At 39.6% G+C, this 21,872-nt stretch overlaps 1 protein-coding gene across 5 annotated transcripts in view; it reads left to right on the top strand.

The window, feature by feature from the left end:
• The window catches only part of OPHN1 (oligophrenin 1), a 627,552-nt gene that overhangs the window by 368,791 nt on the left and 236,889 nt on the right, over window positions 1-21,872 (top strand). The window lies entirely within an intron of this gene.

Raw genomic sequence — 21,872 nt, 5'->3', positions numbered from 1 at the left:
TTTTTTCAGTTCTTTTTCTACATAGATCCCTCTTCTCTGGTATTCTGACCTGCAAAGTTTACTCTGAACTTCTAGTTAACTCAGCCTTTCTGACCTCTGATCTTTGTCTCTTCAACTGAGCAAAACGTCCATGCTCAGCTTGAGCTCTCACTCCCAATGCTACCATCCAGAAAATGTTTTCAGGTAGCAAACTGGTAATGATAAGGCTTATCTTGCTTTTCCCCCTGTTTTAGGGTTCTATACTCTGTATTGTTCAAGTACTACAAACAGCTATTTCTTATATTTTGTCCCAAATTCTAATTGTTATCACAGGAGAGAAAGTCTGGTTCTGGTTACTTCAACTCTCTTTGCTTTTTACTAGCACCTCTGTGCTGTCAACACACCAAAATCACTAATCCAGACATCATATCATGAGTTCTAAACTAATGGATCCAGTTTCCCACTGGACCTGTGCTTTTCAAACATATTTAGGTCATGGTGCACATTGGGCTTCCCTGGTGGCTCAGTGGTAAAGAATCTACCTGCCAAAGCAGGAGATGAGGGTTCGATCCCTGGATCAGAAAGATCTCCTAGAGAAGGAAATAACAACCCACTTCAATATTCTTGTGTAGGAAATCCTGTGGCTAGAGGAACCTGGCAGGCTACAGTCCACAGGGTTGCAAAAGAGTCAGACATGACTTAGTAACTAAACAACAACAGCAACATACTAGAATTATCATATCTGTGCAACACACTCTGGTAAATGGATAAAACTGATCATGGCTGAGGCAGTAATCCCCAAAGGCTGAGGAAATCAGTACTGGAATTTTTGCACAAGATCTCTGTACATAGATATTCCACAAGTACATCTGATTTGCATGCCCAAAATTAAACTCATTTTTTATGTCTTCATGAAAACCTGCTCTTCTTCCTGATTTTGAATGGTGATGAGCTGTTTGGTAATCTCAGTTCTCATAAAGTTTCATAGAACAAGTTGAGTGTGGAAAGTTGAAGTTTGGATAAAGCATATATTTTTGGTCTTTTCTGTGGTGCATAACTTAACTTCCACAACCTTACAGACTTGACATCTCAACCTGTTAGTACTTGAGGGTGCTATAGCATCCAGTAATAACAGTAATGTAGATTTTGCATTGCAAATTACATCACTGATGCCTCAATATGTCTTTGTTTATCACTTTACACTGTTGACTTTTAAAAATGTAAGTTCTGTTTTCCTGGCCAATTGACATTGTATTTTATAAGCTAAAGGACATTTCATATATAAAACAATTGACAGCATGGCCGAAGATACTTAGTCTCTGAAAAATTATTTAGTCTCATAAATTATTTAGAATTATATTTCCAGTATCACTACATTCTTCTACCTGATATATAATAAGCTAAAACAAAATGTCATACTACTCATCCTACTGATTCTGTTATAGGGTTCAATAGGACTGAAATGGTTCATTCAAATTACACATGACGGTACAATTCAGTTGGTATAGTGCATCTGTGCACATCAACCTTCAAATAGGAATATCTAAAAAATAGACAAAGAAGTTCTGAATATAAATATTTATAAATATAATGTGAAATAGTGTTAATTTACTTATGTATGCATACAACTGGTAAACCTTGATCCCTGGCCCATTATCTAAGTAATTCTAGATCTGGTGATGATCCTAATTCATTTATTTATTAATTTTAGCAAATATTTGAGTACCTACAAAGGGCCAAGCATTACACTCAGGGCTATAGATTAAACACTGAACATATTGCTTGTATTTCCTGTCTTTGTGCGACTTATATTCTATGGAGAAGACTCAGCTAGCATATAATCTATACTTATGTAAGGAGACCTCCCTTCAAAGCTTCTCTCGTATTATGTCTTCTGGAGATTTTCACCAGGATACTCAATTTCGCCGCTTCTTTTGACCTACCCTGATCTTTTCCCACACCACTATGAATTGGCTGCCTTGGCTTCATGTAGGCTCACCATAATTTATCCAGGAAGAAAAGCATTCATTTTCTTTTACCAGTATATCTTGTCCTTAATTCTTTCCTTAAGTCTCATGCTCTTTTCCAGCTATTTTTAACCCCTAAATCTGTATACTGTAGACTACCTTCTATGACATCTCCTATAATACTTAACTGTAGGCTTTCTTCTGTTGTTTACTAGAGCCTTTCATACTTCCTGTACCTAAAAAATATGTCTTTTTGGCAAATAAAATATAACAATCAAAAGGGATATATCCACAATTAATAATTATTTTTCAATCAGTTTGTTGGTTTACTAGTCACATTTCTCCCCTACCCTAGATTGTTGCATGATCAGTTCAGTTCAGTTCAGTCGCTCAGTCATGTCCAACTCTTTGTGACCCCATGAATCGTAGCACGCCAGGCCTCCCTGTCCATCATCCAACACCTGGAGTTCACTCAGACTCACGTCCATCGAGTCAGTGATGCCATCCAGCCATCTCATCCTCTGTCGTCCCCTTCTCCTCCTGCCCCCAATCCCTCCCAGCATCAGAGTCTTTTCCAATGAGTCAACTCTTCACATGAGGTGGCCAAAGTACTGGAGTTTCAGCTCCAGCATCATTCCTTCCAAAGAAATCCCAGGGCTGATCTCCTTCAGAATGGACTGGTTAGATCTCCTTGCAGTCCAAGGGACTCTCAAGAGTCTTTTGCAACACCACAGTTCAAAAGCATCAATTCTTCAGTGCTCAGCCTTCTTCACAGTCCAACTTTCACTTTCATACATGACCACAGGAAAAACCATAGCCTTGACTAGACAAACCTTTGTTGGCAAAGTAATGTCTCTGCTTTTGAATATGCTATCTAGGTTGGTCATAACTTTCCTTCCAAGGAGTAAGCGTCTTTTAATTTCATGGCTGCAGTCACCATCTGCAGTGATTTTGGAGCCCCCAAAAATAAAGTCTGGCACTGTTTCCACTGTTTCCCCATCTATTTCCCATGAAGTGATGGGACCAGATGCCATGATCTTCGTTTTCTGAATGTTGAGCTTTAAGCCACCTTTTTCACTCTCCACTTTCACTTTCATCAAGAGGCTTTTTAGTTCCTCTTCACTTTGCATATTCAAAAGCAGAGACATCTTTTCATGTGCATTTTGGGCACCTGTATGTCTTCTTTTAGATCTTCTGCCCATTTTTTTCACATTTTTAATCTATCTTTTGTTTAAATTAAAATAAATTTTATTGGAGTGTAGTTGATTTACAATGTTATGTTAATTTCAATTGTACAGAGTGAAGCAAGTCATATAGTAATACAAATATCATGAAATCATTTATATGTGGAATCTAAAAGAAGGATACAAATGAACTTATCTACAAAACAGAAATAGAATTACAGATGTAGAAAACAAGCTTATGGTTCTCAGAGGATAAGTTGGGGTGTATAATTTAGAAGATTGAAACTGACATATACATACTACTATATGTAAAGTAGATAACTGAGAAGGATCAACTGTATACCTCGGGGAACTCTGCTCATTACTTTGTAGTGACCTATATGGGAGAAGAATCTAAAAACAAGTGGATGTATGTATATCTGCCTATTTTTTGGTTGGGTTGTTTGTTCGGTTTTTTATGTTGAACTGCATGAGGTGTTTGTATATTTTGAACATTAATTCCATGTTGGTTGTTCTGGTAGTAAATAAATTTTCCCATTCTGAGGACTGTTTGTTCATTTTGCTTTTTAATTTTGGGGGAGATATCATTGATTTACAGTGTTGTGTTAGTCTCAGGTTCTTGCTTTTCCTTTGTTGCTTTTAATATTTGTTCCTTGCTTTTAATTTATGTCAGTTTGATTAATATGTGTCTTGGCATGTTCCTCCTTGTCTTTATCCTGTATGGGACTCTCTGTCCTTTTTGGACTTGGGTGACTGTTTCTTTTCTCATGTCAGTGAAGTTTTTGGCTATAATCTCTTCAAATATTTTCCAGGCTCTTTGTCTTTCTCTTCTTCTTCTGGGACCTCTATAATGTGAATACCGATGTGCTTAATGTTGTCCCAGAAGTTTCTGACACTGTACTCATTTCTTTTCATTCATTTTTCTTTATTTTGTTCTGTGGCAGTGATTTTTATCAATCACTGTTTTTCTGCTCACTTCTTTGTTCTACAACCTCAGTTATTTTGCTATTGATTCCTTCTTCTGTATTTTTCATTTCAGTTATTGTGTTGTTTATCTGTTTGTTTGTTCTTTAATTCTTCTATCTCTTTGTCAAACATTTCTTGTATCTGTGTCTGTGCATCCGTTCTTCTTCCAAAATTTTGAATCATCTTTACTATCATCTCTGAATTTTTTTTTAAGGTATATTGCCTAGCTTCTCTTTGTTTGGTTGTTCTTGTGGATTTTTATCTTGTTCCTTCATCTGCTACTTGTTTCTTTGTTGTCTTATTTTGTCTAACTTTCTGCATTTGTGGTTTCCTTTCTACAAGCTGCAGGATATTTTTTCTTGCTTCTGGTGTTTGTCTCCTGGTGGATGAGATATGTCCAGGAGCGTGTGCTGGATTCCTGGCTAGAGAGACTCATGCCTTCCCTTTGGTGAGTGTAGCTGGATTTTATCCTTCTCATGGGCAGGGCTGTGTCAAGGAGTGTGTTTTGAAATGGATGTGCTGCCCAGTATGACTTTAGGCAACCTGTCTCTTTATGGGTGGGGTTGTGGGTTGTTTTCCTATCTTGCTGATTGTTTGTCCTAAGGCATTCCAGCACTATAGCATGTAAGCCATTGTATGGAGCTGGGTCTTGTTTCCAAAATGGGGACTTCCTGAACAGCTCATGTCAATAAATATTTCCTGGTTCCCCTGCTACCAATGTCCTTGTTCCCAAAGTGAGCTTTAGCTGATCCCTGTTTTCTCCAGAGACCCTCCAAACATCCTATGTAGATTTAGCCTAGGTTCCTATAGAGGTACTTCTTTGTGCTGGGCCCCAGTGCTCTTGAGATCTTGTGTGCACCCACCAAGAGTTGAGTCTCTATATTCCCCAGCCCTGTGGAGTTCCTGCATTCAAACTCTGCTTGCCTTTGTCAACATAAAAAAACATAAAAGTTAAGAGTTTTTCATTCAGTGGAAATTTTTAGGACTTTAAGCCTGGGAGACAGCATCTCAAGTGACTCTGAGAGAATTACTCCAAGGAGGCAGGGGAAGGAGTCAGGTTATATACAAGTTTACAAAAAAGGGCAAGTAGTCTGAATATCAAAAGTATTTTTGTTAATTAAAGAAAACCAGACATCCCAAGCTAAGGAATTTAGCACTTTTCTATGCATGGGAAAATGAAAGAATCTGGGCTCACTGAAATAATTTCTTTCATATGTATCTCAGCTATCTGGGGCCAGTATCCTCGGTTTTTCACATCCTGAGTTCCTTGGTGCTCACCATAGGGTGTGGCTGTAGCCTGATGGCTGCCAGATCACAGGTATTGGTCTTCTTTCTCTGTGCCCTCAGGGCTCAGAAATTCACATTTGGAGGGCCTGAGTCACTGATGAGTGTGACATCCTTGCTTACTGATATGGGAGGAAATATTCCATTTCTCATCTTCAAGACCAGATGCCATGGGAGTTCCTCCTAATGCCGGACCCTCAGACTGCCTTAGAGGGCTATTTTTATGTGGGAACATCCTTGTGTAGCCTGTGTGCTTTAATATTTTTTAGTGAGAGTGCTATTTTTAGTATGGATGTCTACCACTTCCTTCCTCAGTGTATGCTGGCCATTATCCCCTTGATAGGTGTAGCTGATATTGTAGTGACCGGAGCCTGCCCTGGATATTGAGCTGGGCATGCCCTTTGCTCTCTGGTTGTCATTGCACTGTTAGGGATGGAGTCTACTCCCTAATTGTTGGAGCATAGTCCCTGGGATCTGTTTCTGTGTTGTGTTTCTGATCTGTAGTGCAAGGTACACAGGATTGGAACATTCCCACTGGGAGAGTAGCCACTGAGTATTCTTCCTCTGGTTCTGCTCACCTGTGAGTGTACTCTGTTCTGTCATCTTTCACAAGTTGTGCAAATTGCACTGTTTTTGTAACTGTTCTCAGCCCCATCTTAACTGTCAGTATGCTGTCAATTTGTACTGGTGCCTCTCAGGTGGTGTTTTCACTAGGCCACCAGCATAGATCCACTGATGTCACGTCCCTGTACTGCAGTAATCATGGACCAGTACATGCTGTGGGCACTGTGGGGACAGCTCAGACTCTGGCCTGTTCCACCCCTATATGTATGTACCCACAAAGCCTACAGCTGTTAAAGCTAGACCTGTCTCAGATGCAGAGGCACTCATGGTTTGTTCAGATGTTCCACAGACACTGATTTTCCAAAGCCAAGAGCAGGTGTGTATGTCTGTGTTTTTCACGGGTGTGGGGAGAGATTTTGGAGAAGGAAATGGCAACCTACTCCAGTATTCTTGCCTGGAGAATCCCAGGGACGGAGCCTGGTGGGTTGCCGTCTATGGGGTCACACAGAGTTAGACATGACTGAAGCTACTTAGCAGCAGCAGCAGCAGCAGCAGCAGAGGAGAAATTTTAGCTCTTCTTCCTTAGTTTCACAGCCCCTGGGACTCTGCTATTGTTTCAGCCCTACCTTTGCATGTGAGCCACCCACCAACATCTGGTCCTAAGGCTGCCCTAGAATGCAGGAGCCTGCTCTGGTGGGACTGGGGTAGCGGTGGTGCTTGACCAGGGCACATGAGCCTACCTTGAAGGGGAGTCTAGTTATATGTTAAGTAGTAAAAATAAAATACAATATCCTCTAGCCTAAAAAGTAAATTTCATTATTTAATGACCACATGAGTTCTTTTTTTCAAGGGAAATGACTGGTAAATACAATCAATTATGTGATTAACTCCTTTGTATTCTAGTAATAGTTTATGATACAGTTCCCATTTGATTAAGGAACATAATTATCAGGTTCACAGTATAAAACACATTTCTAAAATCATTTTTCCTGTGAAAAAATGAAAAGTTACTATTTCCCATATAAGAACAGTTGAATTTACACTTTGGAAGGCATAATTTTAAATTATTTAGCTATATTTTAAAGATTCTTGGCAATTAAAGAGGAATAATTTTGGGAAATAATTCTTCCATTCTCCTCAGCTTATATTCTAAAATCATTTCTTTTTCTATTTTAGCAGTCCTGATAATACTTTTTATACTGTCAACTTAAAAAAATTCACAACCTAAAAGTTGAGAATTATGCTCTATACTTTTATATGTATGGGAAGATACAAGAGTCTGGGCTCACTGAAACCATTCCTTTCAGCTATCCAGGCCAGTATCCAGTGTTTTTCACATCTTGAGCTCCCTTGGGGCTCACCTTAGGGAATGACAGCAGTCTGATAGCTGCTAATTCACATGTATTTTTCTATTTCTGAGTACCCTTAGGGCTTACCAGGTCACATTGGAGGGCTGCAATCACTGAAGACTGTGACATCCTTCTTTACTGATATGGCAAGAAATACTCCATTTCTCAATACCATCCAGAGGCTTTGACTGGTCTTTCAGTTCAGTTCAGTCACTCAGTTGTGTCTGACTCTTTGCAACCCCGTTAATTGCAGCATGCCAGGCCTCGCTGTCCATCACCAACACCCAGAGTTCACTCAGACTCACATCCATCAAGTCAGTGATGCCATCCAGCCATCTCATCCTCTGTCGTCCCCTTCTCCTCCTGCCCCCAGTCCCTCCCAGCATCAGAGTCTTTTCCAATGAGTCAACTCTTTGCATGAGGTGGTCAAAGTACTGGAGTTTCAGCTTAGCATCAGTCCTTCCAAAGAACACCCAGGGCTGATCTCCATAGAATGGACTGCTTGGATCTCCTGGCAGTCCAAGGGACTCTCAAGAGTCTTATCCAACACCACAGTTCAAAAGCATCAATTCTTCAGTGCTCACCTTTCTTCAAAGTCCAACTCTCACATCCATACATGACCACTGGAAAAACCATAGCCTTGACTAGACAGACCTTTGTTGGCAAAGTAATGTCTTTGCTTTTGAATATGCTATCTAGGTTGGCCATAACTTTCCTTCCAAGGAATAAGCATATTTTAATTTCATTGCTGCAATCACCATCTGCAGTGATTTTGGAGCCCCCCAAAAGATAAAGTCCGACACTGTTTCCACTGCTTCCCCATCTATTTCCCATGAAGTGATGGGACCAGATGCCGTGATCTTAGTTTTCTAAATGTTGAGCTTTAAGCCAACTTTTTCACTCTCCTCTTTCCCTTTCATCAAGAGGCTTTTTAGTTCCTCTTCACTTTCTGCCCTAAGGGTGGTGTCATCTGCATATCTGAGGTTATTGATATTTCTCCTGGCAATCTTGATTCCAGTTTGTGCTTCTTCCAGCCCAGCGTTTCTCATGATGTACTCTGCATATAAGTTCAATAAGCAGGGTGACAATATACAGCCTTGACGTACTCCTTTTCCTATTTGGAACCAGTCTTTTGTTCTATGTCCAGTTCTAACTGTTGCTTCTTGATCTTCATATAAATTTCTCAAGAGGCAGGTGAGGTGGTCTGGTATTCCTATTTCAGAATTTTCCACAGTTTATTGGGATCCACACAGTCAAAGGCTTTGGCATAGTCAATTAATAGAAATAGATGTTTTTCTGGAACTCTCTTGCTTTTTCGATGATCTAGCGGGTGTTGGCAATTTGATCTCTGGTTCCTCTGCCTTTTCTAAAACCAGCTTGAACATCTGGAAGTTCACACATATTAAATGCACAATCATATTCTTGAAGAAAATTTTATTTTGTTATTTTATCATTAATAATTTTTATGAAATTTGGATTATATAAAGAACTTTAGAATCATACAAAGTAATAATAAATAATATTGTGAGCATGCAAGAACTCAGAATAAAAAAAGAGAACATTACTATAGAGTGAAAGCTCCCCACATATCCTTCACAGATCACTTTATTTTCTTATGTATTAGTAGATATCTGGAGAAGGCAATGGCACCCCACTCCAGTAGTCTTGCCTGGAAAATCCCATGGACGGAGGAGCCTGGTGGGCTGCAGTCCATGGGGTCGCAAAGAGTCGGACATGACTGAGCGACTTCACTTTCACTTTTCACTTTCATGCATTGGAGAAGAAAATGGCAACCCACTCAAGTGCTCTTGCCTGGAGAATCCCAGGGACAGGGGAGCCTGGTGAGCTGCCATCTCTGGGGTCACACAGAGTTGGACACGACTGAAGCGACTTATCAGCAGCAGCAGTAGATATCTAGCATCTGAAATTTCATACTTACTATTTTCTTACTTTGAAAATATTTTTATTGAAATACAGTTGACTTACAGTGTTGTACAGGTGAATAGAGAGTAAGGGATTTTACCCTACAGTGAACCATCAGTTCAGTTCAGTTCAGTCACTCAGTCATGTCCAACTCTTTGTGAACCCATGAATCACAGCACACCAGGCCTCCCTGTCCATCACCAACTCCTGGAGTTCACCCAGACTCACGTCCATCGAGTCAGTGATGCCATCCAGCCATCTCATCCTCTGTCGTCCCCTTCTCCTCCTGCCCCCAATCCCTCCTAGCATCAGAGTCTTTTCCAATGAGTCAACTCTTCGCATGAGGTGGCCAAAGTACTGGAGTTTCAGCTCCAGCATCATTCCTTCCAAAGAAATCCCAGGGCCGATCTCCTTCAGAATGGACTGGTTGGATCTCCTGGCAGTCCAAGGGACTCTTTAAGAGTCTTCTCCAACTGCTCTATTAGTTTTCTAGTGGAGTCTTTGGTGTTTCTATGTAGAGGATCATGTCATCTGCAAACAGTGAGAGTTTTACTTTAATGTTTGTTGTGGTTTTATCATATATGGCTTTTATTATGTTGAGGTATGTTCCTTCCATTCCTGCTTTCTGGAGGGTTTTTATCATAAATGCATGCTGAATTTTGTCAAATGCTTTCTCTGCATCTATTGAGATAATCCTATGGTTTTTATCTTTCAATTTGTTAATGTCGTATATCACATTGATTGATTTATGAATATTGAAGCATTCTTACGTCCCTGGGATAAAGCCCATTTGGTCATGATATATGATCTTTTTAATATCTTGTTGGATTCTGTTTGCTAGAATTTTGTTAAGAATTTTTCCATCTATGTTCATTAGTGATATTGGCCTATAGTTTTCTTTTTTTGTGGTGTCTTGGTTTGGTTTTGGTATTAGGGTGATAGTGGCCTCATAGAAGGTGTTTGGCAGTTTACTTTCCTCTGCAATTTTCTGGAAGAGTTTTAGTAAGATAGGTGTTAGCTCTTGTCTACATTTTTAGTAGAATTCAGCTGTGAAGCCATCTGGTCCTGGGCTTTTGTTTGTTTGAAGATTTCAGATTACCGTTTTGGTTTCTGTGCGTGTGATGGGTCCATTAAGACTTTCTATTTCTTCCTGTTTCAGTTTTGGAAAGTTATACTTTTCTAAGAATTTGTCCATTTCTTCCAAGTTGTCCATTTTATTCGTATATAGTTGCTGATAGTAGTCTCTTATGATCCTTTGTATTTCTGTGTTGTCTGCTGTGATTTCTTCATTTTTGTTCTAATTTTGTTGATTCGATTCTTCTCTCTTTTTATCTTGATGTGTCTGGTTAATGGTTTGTCTAATTTATTTATCTTCTCAACGAATCAGCTTTAGATTTGTTGATTTTGGCTATGGTCTCCTTTATTTCTTTTGCATTCATTTCTGCCCTAATTTTTTATGATTCCTTTCCTTCTACTAAACCTGGGGTGCTTCATTTCTTCCTTTTCTAGTTGCTTTAGGTGTAGAGTTAGGTTATTTATTTGATTTCTCTCCTGTTTCTTGAGGTAGGCTTGTATTTTTATGAACCATCCCCTTTATACTGCTTTTACTGAATCCCATAGGTTTTGGGTTGTTTTATTTTCATTTGTTTCTGTGCATATTTTGATTTCTTTTTTTGATTTCTTCTGTGATTGCTTCTCTGTTTGTTATTTAAAAATGTGTTGTTTAGCCTCCATATGTTTATATTTTTAATATTGTTTTCCTTGTAGTTGACATCTAATCTTACTGCATTGTGATCCAAAAAGATGGTTGAGATGATTTCAATATTCTTGAATTTGCCAAGGCTAGATTTATGGCCCTGGATGTGATCTATCCTGGAGAAGGTTCCTTGAGCACTTGAGAAAAAGGTGAAATTCATTTTTTAGGGTGAAATGTACTATAGTTATCAGTTAGGTCTAACTGATCCATTGTATCATTTAAAGTTTGTGTTTCCTTGCTAAATTTTCTGTTTAGTTCATCTGTCCATAGGTGTGAGTGGTGTATTAAAGTCTCCCACTATTATTGTGTTCCTGTTTATTTCCCCTTTCTTACTTGTTATCATTTGCCTTACATATTGCATTGCTTATACGTTGGATGCATATATATTTATTATTGTTATATCTTCTTCTTGGATTGATCCTTTGATCATTATGTAGTGTCCTTCTTTGTCTGTTTTCATGACCTTTATTTGAAAGTCTATTTTATTTGATATGAGTATTGCTACTCCTGCTTTCTTTTGGTCTCCATTTTTGTGAAATATCTTTTTCAGCCCTTCACTTTCAGTCTCTATTTGTCCCTAATGTTGAGGTGGGTCTCTTGTAGACAGCATATATAGGGGTCTTGTTTTTGTATCCATTCAGCCAGTCTTTGTCTTTTGGTTGGGGCATTCAACCCATTCACATTTAAGGTAATTATTGATAAGTATGATCCCATTACCATTTACTTTTGGTTCTGGTTTGGAGTTTATATACCTGTTCTGTGTTTCCTGTCTAGAGAAGATCCTTTAGTATTTGTTGAAGAGCTTGTTTGGTGGTGCCAAGTTCTCTCAGCTTTTTGCTTGTCTGTAAAGCTTTTGATTTCTCCTTCATATTTAAATGAGATCCTTGTTGGGTTCAGTAATCTGGGTTGTAGAATTTTCTTTTTCATCACTTTAAGTATGTTCTGCCATTCCCTTCTGGCTTGAAGAGTTTCTATTGAAAGATCAGCTGTTATCCTTATGGGGATCCCCTTGTGAGTTATTTCTTGTTTTTCCTTTACTGCTTTTAATATTTGTTCTTTGATCTTTGTTAATTTGATTAATATGTGTCTTGGGGTGTTTCACCTTGGGTTTATACTGTTTGGAACTCTCCAGGTTTCTTGGCCTTGGGTGGCTATTTCCTTCCCCAATTTAGGGAAGTTTTCAACTATTATCTCCTCAAGTATTTTCTCATGGCCTTTCTTTTTGTCTTCTCCTTCTGGAACTCCAATGATTTGAATATAGGATCATTTAACATTGTCCCAGAGGTCTCCGCGGTTGTCCTAATTGCTGTTAATTCTTTTTTCTTTTTTCCTCTCTGCTTCATTTATTTCCACCATTCTATCTTCCACCTCACTTATCTTATATTTTGCCTCAGTTTTTCTCCTTTTCATTCCCTCCAGAGTGCTTTTGACATCGTTTGTTGCATTATTAATTCTGGATTGATTCTTTTTTATTTCTTCTAGGTCCTTGTTAAACTTTTCTTGCATCTTCTGAATCCTTGTCTCCAGACTATTTGTATGTAACTTCATTTTGTTTTTGAGATTTTGGATCATTTTTACTATCATTATTCTGAATTACTTTTCAGGTAGACTCCTTATCCCTTTGTCTTTTGTTTGGGTGGGTGGGCTTTTATCATGTTTCTTTACCTGCTGAATACTTCTCTGCCTTTTAATCTTGTTTAGATTGCTGTGTTTGGGGTGGCCTTTCTGTATTCTGGTAGTTTGTGGTTCCTCTTTATTGTGGAGGTTCCTCCCTATGGGTGGGGTTGGACAAGTGGCTTGTCAAGGTTTCCTGGTTAGGGAAGCTTGTGCCAGTGTTCTAGTGGGTGGAGCTGGATTTCTTCTCTCTGGAGTGAAATGAAGTGTCTTGTAGTGAGTTTTGAGTTGTCTATGGGTTTGGTGTGACTTTTGGCTGCCTGTACTTTTGTTCTTAGTGTTATGTTCCTGCATTGTTGGAGAATTAGCTTGGTATGTCTTGCTCTGAACCTTTTTGGCTCTTGGGTGGAGCTTGGTTTCAGTCTGGGTATGAAGGCTGTTGGATGAGCTCTTGTCAATTAATGTTCCTTGGAGTCAGGAGTTTTCTGGTGTTTTCAAGTTTTGGATTTAATCCTCCTGCCTCTTGCTCTCAGTCTTATTCTTACAGTAGCCTGAAGACTTTCCATCCATACAGCACTGATGATAAAACATCTGGGTTAATGGTGAAGAGATTCTCCACAGTGAGGGACACCCAGAAAGGTTCACGGAGTTACACGGAGAAGAGAAGAGAGAATAGGGATATAGATGTGACCAGGAAGATAAGAGGGGAAATCAAAAGGGGAGAGAGCAATCTAGCCAGTAATCAATTCCCTATTTGCTCTCCACAGTCTGGAACACTCAGAGAGGTTCATGGATTTCCATAGAGAAGAGAAGAAGGAGGAAGGAGATAGGGGTGACCTGGAGGAGAGGAGGGGGAATCAAAAGGAGAGAGACCAATTTCTCCTGAGATTAGTTCCCTAAGTGTTCTCCACAGCCTGGAACACCCAGAGAGATTCACAGAGTTAAGTAGAGAGGAAAAGGGGGAAGGAGGAGATAGATGTGACCTGGGGGGTGGGGAGGAAATTCAAAAGGGGAGAAAGCAATCAAGCCAGTAATCACCCTGTTAAGTAAAAATGGGTACCTAAGATTGGATTCTTAAAGGTACAGAGTTGATAACAAATACCAAAATGCAAAGATTAAAAATCTAGAGTAGAATTTAGACTCTCAAAAATACAATATTAAAAAAACAAAACAAAATCACAAAAGTTATAAAAAAATATATGAAATTTGCTTTAAAAATAGGGTGTTATTTTTTCCAAGGTAATAATAGGTTTTAAAAATGAAAAATAAAGGAGTAATAAATAACTTAAAATTAAAAAATTAAAAAAAATTATAATAGTAAAATATATCTAGGAATTTTTCTGGAACTGTTGAGGGCAGTGTGGGATCACTTCAGTTTCAGATAGTTCCTTTTTTCAGCGTATACTTTTCAACGTCTATGAGTCCCTTCCAATGTAGCCAATGCTAACTACAGGGTTTTAATCTGTTGCACCTGTCACTTTTGGCTTCCTCTGTTAGCAAGTCTCTTCAGTATCTAACTTCCACCCTGACACAAGGGAGCGAAGGTGGTCATTTATTTAAGCTCACTTGTTCAATTGTCCTGCCGGGAGCGAGGAACCCTGCAAACAAATATCACTGGCGTGTGTGGGAAGTGCTCGCAGTCTCTGGGACATACTGGGTTTGCCCCCGCACGGCCCGTGTGCTTTTGTGGTCAACACTGCTCAGGCTCCAGGTTTCTCTGCAGGGGAACTCTCAAAGGCGGGCCATGGTTTGCGTACACTTCCCAGGTCTAAGCCACTCAGGTTCAGGTTCTCAGGTACTCCACAAAGGCACAGACTCAGGCGGGCCTGTGTTTTCTGCCCTTCCCAGGTCCAAGCAGCTCAGGTGACCAGGTGTTTGGTGAGTGCACACTCTGCAGGTGGGATGGTGCATCTTATCACCTCCTCTGTCCCAGCCATTCAGTTTCCTGGGTGCACAGCAGAAGCGGCATCTCAGGTGTGACCTCTGTCTCTTCTGGGGAGCTGATCTCTGGCTGTGACCCTCCTGGTGGATGTCAACCATTCAGGATCCCAGGAAGACTTGGTTAGCAACTGGAAGCCTGCTTGGAGTTTGATAGAGGATGCCGTCTCTGGGGCCGAGTTTGCCCCTTGCCTTCCGGCTCTGGCTGTCACCCGCCTGCCTCCCTGCCTCTGGAGGGGGATGGGCTGGTCCACTGCTGGCTAGCTCTCCTCTGATATTCGCTCAGTCCCTTGTTCTGTGAGCGGGCCTGGCAGTGCCTTAGGTTAGAGCTTTTCACAGGAAAGTTCTGTCTCTTTCCTTTTTTTTATCCTCTCTCTGGCTATCCCATGGTTTGGGTTGCTATCTCATGTTAGTTCCCTCAGACTGTCCTCAAGGCATTCAGGCCCAGTCCTTACCCTAAGCAATGCAGCCTGCGCCTCCCAGTTCAGCCCCTGCTTGCTGGTGGCGGACATAAAGCTTCAGGGGTACTTCTCCACTGGAATTTGCAGTTATGCACGCAATCTGTGGGTTTCATTTATTTTTTTCCTCCCGGTCATGTTGCCCTCTGAGATTCTAAAACTCCCCACAGACCTGATGGTGAGAGTGTTTCCTAGTGTTTGGAAACTTCTCCTCTTTTACCACTCCCTCCCCAGGACCGGTCTCCATCCCTAACTCTTTTGTCTCTCTTTATATCTTTTATATTTTGTCCTACCTCCTTTTGAAGACAATGGGCTGCCTTTCTGGGTGCCTGGTGTCTTCTGCCAGCGTTCAGAAGTTGTTTTGTGGTATTTACTCAGAGTTCAAATGATCTTTTGATGAATTTATAGGGGAGAAAGTGGTCTCCCCATCCTATTCCTCCACCGTCTCACACCGCTTTTTATAATTGCCTGAAAGTGATAGTTGCTCAGTCGTGTCCAACTCTTTGCTGCCCCATGAAGTATATAGTCCATGGAATTCTCCAAACCAGAATACTGGAGAGGGTAGCCATTCCCTCTCCAGGGGATCTTCCCACCCTCAGATCGAAGCCAGGTCTCCTACACTGCAGGTGGATTCTTTACCAGCTGAGCCACTTGTTAATCCCTTTATAATGGCCTAATTACCTTTACTGGTACTTTTGTGTGTGCCTGTGTCTGTGTGAGTACTCAAATTATTGTTTGCACTTTTGTTAGTCTCAAGAGCTTTCTTTACCATTTCTTGAAAATTGAATCTGCTGGTAAAAGAATTCTTTCATTTTTTTAAAGATCCTGAAATGTCATTATTCCATATTTTCTCTCAGAAAACAGTTTTACGCAAGATAAAATTTGTGATTGATTTTTTAAAATTTCCTTTTTAACTTAGGCTACACCATCTCATTGCTTTCTGTCCTCCATTGTTCCTAAGGTGAGATGGGCTGTGTTGATCTTTTTAGGATCCCTTGTTACATGACAAGCCACTTTTCCCTTGCTGTTTTCACAATATTTTTTCCTTTTACTTGTGGCACTTTTGCTATAATATGTCTAGGTACAAGTGTTAGTTACTCAGTTGTCTATGTCTCTTTGCAACCCAATGGATTTAACCTGAAAGGCTCCTTTGTCCATGACATTCTCCAGGCAAGAATACTGGAGTGGATAACCATTCCCTTCTCCAGGGGATCTTCCTGACCCAGTGATCGAACTCTGGTCTCCTGCACTACAGGCTAATTCTTTACCATCTGAGCCACCAGGGAAGCCTGGGTCTAGGTGTACATGTTTTTCAAATTATCCTACTTCAATCTCACTAGGCTTCTTGGATATGTAGATTAATAATTTTAATCAAATATTGGATATTTTCAACAATTATTTTAAAATATATTTTATATACTATTCTCTTGTTTTTCTGGTAATGCCATTTCATATATATTGGTGTGCTTAATAGTGTCTTACGTAGAAGACAATGGCACCCCACTCCAGTACTCTTGCCTGGAAAATCCCATGGACGGATGAGCCCGCTGGGCTACAGTCCATGGGGTCGCGAAGAGTCAGACATGACTGAGCGGCTTCACTTTCACTTTTCACTTTCATGCATTGAAGAAGAAAATGGCAACCCACTCCAGTGTTCTTGCCTGGAGAATCCCAGGGATGGCGGAGCCTGGTGGGTTGCCGTCTATGGAATCACACAGAGTTGGACACGACTGATGCGACTTAGTAGCAGCAGCAGCAGCAACGGTGTCTTACATTTCTTTGAATCTGTTTATTTGTCTTTATATTTTATCTTCATTATATTTTCGCTCTTCTTCAGATTGCATAATTTCTACCTGTCTATCTTCAGTTTCCTAATTTTTCCTTCTGCCAATTGAAGGCTACTATTGAACCCCTTTTCCTTGATGGCTCAGTGGTAAAGAATCCACCTGCCAATGCAGGAGATGCAGATTTGATCCCTGGGTTGGGAAGATCCCTTGAAGAAGGAAATGGCAACCCACTCCAGTATTCTCACCTGGGAAATCTCATGGACAGAGGAGCCTGGTGGGCTACAGTCCATGGGATTGTAAGAGTCAGACATGAACTAGCGACTAAACAAGATCAACAAGAGAGTTTTTTTATTTCATTTTTGGTACCATTCACCTACAAAATTTGAAATTAATTATCTTTAAAATAACTTGTTTTGCTTTATTGACATTCACTATTTGCAGAGGCATTGTTCTCATACCTTCCTTTACTTTTTTAAAGCAGGTTTTTCTTTAGTTCTTTGAAAATATTAAAAATAATTTTCTGCAAGTTTAATACCCAGGCCTTGTCAAAGGCTATTTTCCATGTGATTCAGCCATACTTTTCTTTTTCTTTGCATATCTTACAGTTTTTTGATCTGTAACTGGACATTTTAGATTATATTCATATAGATAGATAGATAGATAGATAGATGCTATGCTATGCTATGCTAAGTCACTTCAGTCGTGTCCAACTCTGTGTGACCCCACACACACATATATTATAGCAACTCTGATTTCTGATGTACCATCCCCTCTGTAAACTGAGAGCTTAGTCACTTTATTTTGCTGTTTATTGGTTTGTTTAGTGACTTGTCTGGACTCTTTAAGCAAAGATCATTTTCCCTGTAGTGTACAGCCTCTGATGTTGCTCCTCAAATAGCACTGCCTTGGGCATGTGCTTATTCACTCTGACATGGCAATAGTTTTACCAAGGCTGTCTTTAACAATCTCTTTGATCTCTGCATTAAATCATTTGCCTTTTTTTGATATCAAACTGAGCTGTTAGCCCTGAATAATTATCAGCTAATTTCTACATTGACTTTAAAAATACCCAGGGACATAAGTTGTTCCACAGTGATTCAATTAAATTTGAGTCCCTTCCCAGATAGCTCAGTTGGTAAGAAATCCACCTGCAATGCAGGAGACCCCAGTTCAATTCCTGGATTGGGAAGATGCCCTGGAGAAGGGAAAGACTATCCATGCTAGTATTCTGGCCTGGAGAATTCCATGGACTGTATATTTCATGGGGTTGCAAAGAGTCAGACACGACTGAGCAACGTTCACTTCATTTCCAGAGGGAGTCTTTGAGGCCACTGTTTCAGGCTTGGTCTATCTTTTCTTGGGCTATTCTTAGCTATCTATTTCCTTGTTTCTTTGTGTTAAACTGGCTGTCTTGTGGTTTAGAGAGCTCATGAAGGTACCATGCATGCGTGTTAAGTCACTTCAGTTGTGTCCGACTCTTAGTGACCCTATTGACTGTAGCCTGCCAGGCTCTTCTGTCCATGGGATTCTCCAGGCAAGAATACTAGAGTGAGTTGCCATGCCCTCCTCCTAGGGATCTTCCTGACCTAGGGTTCGAAACTGTGTCTCTTAATTCTCCTGCATTGGCAGCCAGGTTCTTTATCACTAGGGCCTCCTAGGAAGTCCCATGAAGATACCACCTTCCTCTTAATTGGTTACCGTCAAAAGTTCTGTTATAATAGAAATCATTCCAAGCATCTTTTCTGACCACAATGCGGTAAGATTAGATCTCAATTACAGGAGAAAAACTATTAAAAATTTCAACATATGGAGGCTGAACAACACGCTGCTGAATAACCAACAAATCACAGAAGAAATCAAAAAAGAAATCAAAATTTGCATAGAAATGAATGAAAATGAAAACACAACAACCCAAAACCTGTGGGACACTTTAAAAGCAGTCCTAAGGGGAAAGTTCATAGCAATACAGGCATACCTCAAGAAACAAGAAAAAAGTCAAATAACCTAACTCTACACCTAAAGCAACTAGAAAAGGAAGAAATGAAGAACCCCAGGGTTAGTAGAAGGAAAGAAATCTTAAAAATTAGGGCAGAAATAAATGCAAAAGAAACAAAACAGACCATAGCAAAAGCTGGTTCTTTGAAAGGATAAATACAATTGAGAAACCAGTAGCCAGATTCATCAAGAAACAAAGGGAGAAAAATCAAATCAATAAAATTAGAAATGAAAATGGAGAGATCACAACAGACAACACAGAAATACAAAGGATCATAAGAGACTACTATCAACAATTATACGTCAATAAAATGGACAACGAGGAAGAAATGGACAAATTCTTAGAAAAGTACAACTTTCCAAAACTGAACCAGGAAGAAATAGAAAATCTTAACAGACCCATCACAAGCACGGAAATTGAAACTGTAATCAAAAATCTTCCAGCAAACAAAAGCCCAGGTCCAGACGGCTTCACAGCTGAATTCTACCAAAAATTTAGAGAAGAGCTAACACCTATCCTGCTCAAACTCTTCCAGAAAACTGCAGAGGAAGGTAAACTTCCAAACTCATTCTATGAGGCCACCATCACCCTAATACTAAAACCTGACAAATATCCCACAAAAAAGAAAACTACAGGCCAATATCACTGATGAACATAGATGCAAAAATCCTTAACAAAATTCTAGCAATCAGAATCCAACAACACATTATAAAGATCATACACCATGACCAAGTGGGCTTTATCCCAGGGATGCAAGGATTCTTCAATATCTGCAAATCAATCAATGTAATACACCACATTAACAAATTGAAAAATAAAAACCATATGATTATCTCAATAGATGCAGAGAAAGCCTTTGACAAAATTCAATATCCATTTATGATAAAAACTCTCCAGAAAGCAGGAATAGAAGGAACATACCTCAACATAATAAAAGCTATATATGACAAACCCACAGCAAACATTATCCTCAATGGTGAAAAATTGAAAGCATTTCCTCTAAAGTCAGGAACAAGACAAGGGTGCCCACTTTCACCATTACTATTCAACATAGTTTTGGAAGTTTTGGCCACAGCAATCAGAGCAGAAAAAGAAATAAAAGGAATCCAAATTGGAAAAGAAGAAGTAAAACTCTCACTATTTGCAGATGACATGATCCTCTACATAGAAAACCCTAAAGACTCCACCAGAAAATTACTAGAACTAATCAGTGACTATAGTAAAGTTGCAGGATATAAAATCAACACAGAGAAATCCCTTGCATTCCTATACACTAATAATGAGAAAACAGAAAGAGAAATTAAGGAAACAATTCCACTCACCATTGCAACGGAAAGAATAAAATACTTAGGAATATATCTACTTAAAGAAACTAAAGACCTATACATAGAAAACTCTAAAACACTGGTGAAAGAAATCAAAGAGGACACTAATAGATGGAGAAATATACCATGTTCATGGATTGGAAGAATCAATATGGTGAAAATGAGTATACTACCCAAAGCAATTTATAGATTCAATGCAATCCCTATCAAGCTACCAATGGTATTCTTCACAGAGCTAGAACAAATAATTTCACAATTTGTATGGAAATACAAAAAACCTCGAATAGCCAAAGCTATCTTGAGAAAGAAGAATGGAACTGGAGGAATCAACCTGCCTGACTTCAGGCTCTACTACAAAGCCACAGTCATCAAGACAGTATGGTACTGGCACAAAGACAGAAATATAGATCAATGGAACAAAATAGAAAGCCCAGAGATAAATCCACGCACATATGGACACCTTATCTTTGACAAAGGAGGCAAGAATATACAATGGATTAAAGACAATCTCTTTAACAAGTGGTGCTGGGAAATCTGGTCAACCACTTGTATAAGAATGAAACTAGAACACTTTCTAACACCATACACAAAAATAAACTCAAAATGGATTAAAGATCTAAACGGAAGACCAGAAACTATAAAACTAGAGGAGAACATAGGCAAAACACTCTCTGACATACATCACAGCAGGATTCCCTATGACCCATCTCACAGAATATTGGAAATAAAAGCAAAAATAAACAAATGGGACCTAATTAAATTGAAAAGCTTCTGCACATCAAAGGAAACTATTAGCAAGGTGAAAAGGCCTTCAGAATGGGAGAAAATGATAGCAAATGAAGCAACTGACAAACAACTAATCTCAAAAATATACAAGCAACTCCTACAGCTCAACTCCAGAGAATAAATGACCCTATCAAAAAATGGGCCAAAGAACTAAATAGACATTTCTCCCAAGAAGACATACAGATGCCTAACAAACACATGAAAAGATGCTCAACATCACTCATTATCAGAGAAATGCAAATCAAGACCACTATGAGGTACCATTTCACACCAGTCAGACTGGCTGCGATCCAAAAGTCTACAAGCAATAAATGCTGGAGAGGGTGTGGAGAAAAGGGAACCCTCTTACACTGTTGGTGGGAATGCAAACTAGTACAGCCACTATGGAGAACAGTGTGGAGATTCCTTAAAAAACTGGAAATAGAACTGCCTTATGATCCAGCAATCCCACTGCTGGGTATACACACTGAGAAAACCAGAAGGGAAAGAGACACGTATACCCCAATGTTCATCGCAACACTGTTTATAATAGCCAGGACATGGAAGCAACCTAGATGCCCATCAGCCGATGAATAGATAAGAAAGCTGTGGTACATATACACAATGGAGTATTACTCAGCCATTAAAAAGAATACATTTGAATCAGTTCTAATGAGGTGGATGAAACTGGAGCCTAATATACAGAGTGAAGTAAGCCAGAAAGAAAAACACCAATACAGTATACTAACGCATATATATGGAATTTAGAAATATGCTATCAATAATCCTGTGTACGAGACAGCAAAAGAGACACTGATGTACAGAACAGTCTTATGGACTCTGTTGCAGAGGGAGAGGGTGGGAATATTTGGGAGAATGGCATTGAAACATGTATAATATCATGTATGAAATGAGATGCCAGTCCAGGTTCGATGCACGGTACTGGATGCTTGGGGCTAGTGCACTGGGACGACCCAGAGGGATGGTATGGGGAGGGAGGAGGGAGGAGGGTTCAGG

The sequence above is a fragment of the Bos indicus x Bos taurus genome, chromosome X (assembly GCF_003369695.1).
Source record: "Bos indicus x Bos taurus breed Angus x Brahman F1 hybrid chromosome X, Bos_hybrid_MaternalHap_v2.0, whole genome shotgun sequence".
NCBI classification, from domain to species: Eukaryota; Metazoa; Chordata; class Mammalia; order Artiodactyla; family Bovidae; genus Bos; species Bos indicus x Bos taurus.
Note: the sequence above shows the minus strand (reverse complement) of the source record. Positions and strands in the feature narration are given on the sequence as shown.